Source organism: Siniperca chuatsi, linkage group LG18 (genome assembly GCF_020085105.1).
Source record: "Siniperca chuatsi isolate FFG_IHB_CAS linkage group LG18, ASM2008510v1, whole genome shotgun sequence".
NCBI lineage: Eukaryota > Metazoa > Chordata > Actinopteri > Centrarchiformes > Sinipercidae > Siniperca > Siniperca chuatsi.
The window spans coordinates 21,739,283-21,745,477 of record NC_058059.1 but is presented as its reverse complement, the minus strand read 5'-3'; positions in this window follow the sequence as shown (position 1 = coordinate 21,745,477).

Genomic DNA, 6,195 nt, shown 5'->3' with positions numbered 1-6,195 from the left:
GGATAGTCTCATAAGAGACATGATGTCTGCGAGTTCAGGCAGAGTAACAGCAGAAAAATTGTTTAAAGAATCCCTGAGCGGGTGATCCACATCTAAAAAGGCAGGGTTGGGGATGATATCAGATCTTATTAACTCCACCTTTCCAGCAAAGTGCAAAAGAAACTTTTCACAATCAGCATCACAATCAGCAGGGGCACAAGGAGAGGCTGGGTTAACTAACTGATCCACAGTCTTAAATAGGAATCTGGGGTTGTGCTGATGGGTAGAAATAAGTGCAGAGAAGGATGCAAGAAATTACATGTTCTTGCATCCTTCACCATCCTATTATAAAGGCATAATAACTCTTTCATGAGCTATTATCTAATATTTATACGTTTATAATATTTATAAGTTATACTAAGTAATTTTCATATATTGTTATAATGATGAAATAGGCCTTTTTCACAGAGTTTAGCTTACTGGAACACTTGAATAGAACATTGTTAATGATATTAATAACACTTGTGCTTTTCCTAGTATGACATGTCAAAGTGTCTGTTGTGAAAAGGCCTATGTCTTGGTTCTTTCTCACCCTTGTTATCCACACTTGATGAGTAGGGAGTAACTTCAGGCTACAATCTTTGTTTGGCTGAAAAAGAGTTGCAACTTGGGAAACAAAAATCTTTATTAGCAGTAGGTGGAATATTTTTCCTTCAAGTTGGATAGAGGGGTCACTGAGGAATGTCTGATAGAAGTAACATAGCTTTCCATTAACTTGAGTTGTCCAGATATTCATAATCTTCAACTGGCACTTCATGTATGTTTGGGGTTACTTTAAGTTTAAATGTTTTAAAAGACAAAAGTAACACTGTTTTTTAAACCCCTATAAATATGCCAAATGTCATACAGTTTTTGCAATAATCCCTCATTCCCACATATTTCTTTTAAATTTCATTTCCTAAGTGAATAGTGTTTGTTTGCGTTCCCCTCATGTGATCATATTTTCACCTGCTAATATTTACTTTTCACATTAGGACACCTCAGTTCACAAGTGAAAAGGTTCACATAGGAAACAGGAAAGTTCACATTTTATATGCAATTCAGCAGGTGTATTATACTCACTTGTGAATTTACAGTATGCGACCATTTTTGTTAAGTCCTGGCAAAACTGTTGCTACACAGCCATGAAGATCGGATGATCTGACATTCACATCATGAGGATAACTTAATTTTGATGAGATGCTCTTGAGCTTATCAGGGGCTCATCATGATCACCAGTGATGCTAATTAGGTTATTAATTATGGTAATTAATCCAGTAGTTACTGAATTTTAAGACATTAACATGTCTGTCTTTATCTAACAGACAGTTTAATTCTAATTTGTATTTTAAAGCATGAGTTATAGCAGTTAAATTAGTTATTCCAAATTAAAATGCAAATTTATGCAGAAAAGGTTTTCCTTTTTTTGTTGTGTTCTGCTTTTTGTGTAAAAATCACACAAAACCTTTTCATTACAGGCCTGTTGTTCTTGTTGTTAGGCTGACATGTAGGATAGGAAATACAGTAACTAATCATGGCTGATGTACAATGTACAGAGTGGAGTGTGAAGCGGGGGGGCGGAGTTTGCGGGGCACAATAATCTGGGCATGTTTCTGTGTCACTCAAAGCCTGGTAGAGCAGATCAACAGGCCCTGTGTCTACACATTGTTGAGCCCCTGTAACGCATTTTCACCTAAGTCACGTGCGCCCTTCCGCCGGAGCAGCTGTTACCGTGACAACAATATGTGACGGAGGATGGGGATGGTGTGGAGTAGTAACCATGGCATCCAATCTGGGATTGCCATCTTTGCATCAATAAAGGCTGTGAACCTTTGGGTGAATGTGGAGGTGTGTGTGTGTGACACATTTCAAGTCCTGAGCCAATCAAAAAGCTCCAGAGTATAGAGTGCAACATGCAGAATCAGGTCATCAGAGTGTATCTGAGGCAACGTTATCACTCTGCTGCTGGTGTTAACTCATGTCACACAGCCTATATTTCAGTGAGTCCAATTCACTGCTGTTCTATTTCCAGAGAAGACATCAATAATTTGTGGCCCTCTCTCTCTGCATACATGTATGAAGACATACTGTACGTGTTCTGTTGTTAGTTATATAGCATGCAGTGAGAACAGACTGAACCCATTACTGGAATTAACACACATTAATGTTTCATCACGACCCATTACAGAGTTATCTCTTATCACGCAAAAAAACCCCATGGCCTCAATTCAAAATGCACACTGCAGGTTCCAGTGCCTGCCCAGGGCCTGTGTTTCAGCCAGTGTGCGGGTGGTGCTCTTCAGCAGGATGGTGGCAGTATGGTTTTGATAGTAACACTTTATTGCCATTATTTACCTTTGTTTATCCAGGGAGGTTTCACTGAGAGCAGTGCTTTATTTTTTCAGGAACATCCTGTTCACACTCACACAGTTCATTCACACCTGGAAGCTGCTCAATACAACCATATTCTAATCTTCTGGCCACTGAGCGTGTCCACTGTAACAGCTGCGGGTTAAGGGCCTTGCTCATGGGCACTTCAGTGGTGCTAAAGAAAGAGAAACAAGTGCTGCTCTTTAATTTACCCACCCAGAATTCTCCTGCTGGTCCAGGAATCAAACTAGCGACCTTCTGGTTCTCTCTATTTTAGATCAGATTAGATTCGACTTTATTGTCATTGCACAGAGTACAATTACTGAGACAACACTGCAGTTTAGCATCTAACCAGAAGTGTAAAAAGCAGTAAAGTGCAGAATAATATTAATAACAGTGGGGGATAGATATGAATATGCTAACAGCATGAACGGTGTGAAATGAATACCTGATTGATTACTAAGAAATTTGATACAGATATCCATGGTGCCCAGAGGATGAATCCCAACGACTTTGGTGATTCCCTTTCATCTAGTGCCACTAGCAGGTCAAAATTTCAATGTGTCCAACACTTTGGTTTATGACTAAATACCTGCAAAACTCATGACATTCCCATCAGCCTCAGCTGTGCTTTGTGTTTAGTGCTAATTAGCACATTTTAGCATGCTAACACACTAAACTAAGATGGGGAACATGGTAAACATTATACCTGCTTAACATCAGCATGTTAGCATTGTTAGCATTAACATTATTAGCATGCTGATGTTAGCATGTAGCTCAACGCTGTGTGTATGTAGAGCCTCACAGAGGTGCCTGTGTGACTGAAGACTCTTCAGTTTTGTTTGAAAATACCTATAAAAGGAGAAACTAGAAGATTTCTGACATACTATAAAATAACCCATTGGATTATTTCACAATTTCATGGTTATATTACATATGTTGATTGTATTTATTCATAGAATTATTTCTTTCATAGTGTCTCATTTATTTCATTTGGAACACGTTGGGTCATAGTAAATGACTTACAAGTGATCATCATTATAATCTGTTACTAATGCTCCCAGCAGATGGAGTAAAAGCACACTATCTGAGACAGGTTTGTTCTGCAAAAACAGATTTCTATCCATCTTTCCCGTCACAGAGAAATCTCAGTTGCAAATATGACAATGACGAATTAAACTGCTTCAAAGATCACTCTCACTCCTGAGAACAGAGCAGGTCCAGATGGATGATTAAAATCTAGATTTATGTATAGATCAAACATTTTCATATATAAAAATCTTATAATGATAGCCGTTCTAAGTTCCTTGTTCAGAGCTTTTTGGGCCAAAGTGGTGTTTTGGAGAGTTCCCAGGGGAAGGGTGGGGGGCCAGAGGGGATGTAACCTGCTGAGCCCTCTGGCAGCGAATCACATATTGAGGAAAACACGTCATAACTGTGTCATCATGCAAACAATAACTTCGGCATGCATTGCACATGACATATTCTGGCACCCCTCAGTACTTGATGCTCTGTCTTGTTTACACAGACACAGACAACCATGAAAGCAAACAGATGATTGATGGAAATGTAAATCAGCTGAAAACCATAAAACTGTCTTTGGAACTGAATAAATGCAATGAAATCCCTGGACTCAATCCTTTGAACACAGGCAGAAGACTATTTCCAATCTTCTCTCTGTTCACTGTTCTTCAATCGATCAAATCATTTGTGTTGTTTGCACTTGCACTTGAAAATGATTATATTATGAGGCATTTTCTCTCAAAAATCAGCTGGAGATGACGCAGATCCTCAGTGTTTGCTGAAGAAAGAACACTTATGGCTGCAGTCAAGCTTTCTGGAGATAATCAGGGGAGAATTAACCTCCCCATCTGGTCTGGGAGTGCTTATGGCAGATCTTTAAAACACTGATAACCAAAGGCAGAGGACTGACCTGTGTTGACCAAGACAACTGCAGAAAGGGGGAAAAAGACAGAGGCAGAGAAAGGAGGTCTGACGGATGGATCACAAATGTGGATGAGAGTGCTCCCTCTAAAAAAAAATTATACAATGGACACAGTGAGTGAACCAGTCCCATTCCCAAATCTGAGTCACATTTTAAAAATGATTAGTCTTTGAGGAATCTGCTCGCATTCAGATTCCCACATAATTAATTTGCATCTAAATGAAACTGGTGAAAGACGTTTGCTAGGTGCGCATGCAGGATTAAGGCAGAATTGCCTAATGTTCATATCCACAAATACAGAAAGCCTGCAAGCAGTTCAAGCCTGCAGCCAGGGTAAATATTTTAGATATATTGCAAAATGTTTTGACTCTATGCAGGTCTGTAAAACACAGTTTAGATCATTTGTGTATACAGGCCTCTCCTTAAACAGTGAAGCACCATCATACCACTTCCAGACAAGGTTGTAGATGTATGTTTTCATTAAATTTTAGCATACAATACACAGCGCATGTTAATGATATATACTATATGTATGTGAACACACGACACACATATTAGATTGTTATTCCATGTCATTCCAAAACCATGGGCATTAACATGCCGCTATAACAGTCTCCACTCTTCGGGGAAGGCTTTCCACAAGATTTTGGAACCTGGTTGCAAGGATTTGCTCCCAGTTCAGTTCATCCCAAAGGTGTTGGATGGGGTTGAGGTCAGGGCTCTGGTGCACACCAGTCAACTTCCTCCACACCATTCTGTGAAAACATTTCTTTGTGGACCTGCTTTGTGCACTGGGGTATTGTCATGTTGAAACAGGAAAGGGTCTTCTCCAAACTGTTGACTTCTCCAAAGTCAAAGTCAAAGTTCTGTGTAAAATGTCACTGTATGCTGTAGCATTTCCCTTCATTGGAACTAAAGGGCCTAGCCCAAATAAGTAAAAAGTACTCTGTCCACATACTTTTATCCAGATTATTCACTTTTTAGAGAGATTAAATAAATTGAGAGGAAGCCTGTTCCGGATATAGAACATGTTCTTAAACCTTAACGACAAAATTTGTTTGGCATTGTCTTCCAAAATGACCCATATGATCATTGAAAAAATGATGTTTTCTGATCTGCCACTGCAATGGTTAAGGTTTGGTTATCGTCACGCTATTTCTGCCTTTGCTGCTGAGAAACAACAGTCATTATTCACATGACCACAAGAGGTCACTTGTCAGGAAAAATGTAAATGGAGGTCATTTAAAGTGTTAGAACACACGACTGACACTGTCGTTTTTCTGGTGAGGACGGTCTCATTCTTGTAGCTAATGAATAATGAGCCTAATCCTGACTGGAAAGTTAAGGGTTCAGTCCCCAGACAGGATAAATCTGGGTGGAGAGGTGAATAAATAGCTTTGACCTTCTGTCATTGCCATCACTGAGGTGCTCTTGAGCAAGGCACTTAACCGCTAACTCTCCTCCTTATACATAAGATTCTACTAAGAAGCTTTTGTTCTCAGCGAACCTAAAAATTGCAAACATAAATTGTTTAAATGATCGTGCTCTTGATTTTCTCGTGAGGACACTTTCTGCTTTTAACGAAAACGTTGCTCCTTCTCCCTTTCATTACTCTTTAACTTCCTCCCTTTTCTTCCATAACCACTCTCTAATGCCACTCTGTTCTCCCTTCCTCACATCTCCCCCTTCTTTTTCTCAACAGCCATCCCTCATCTCCTTCTTTCCCCCCACCTCCCCTTTTCTGTCTTTGCTCTGCTCCCTCACTGGCCTCCCACCAGCTCATCACTCACCTTGTTTTTCCTCCTCTCAGACCTCTCTCTGTCTCTCTCTCTCTCACTCTTTTTACCCTCCTCCTCCCCCCT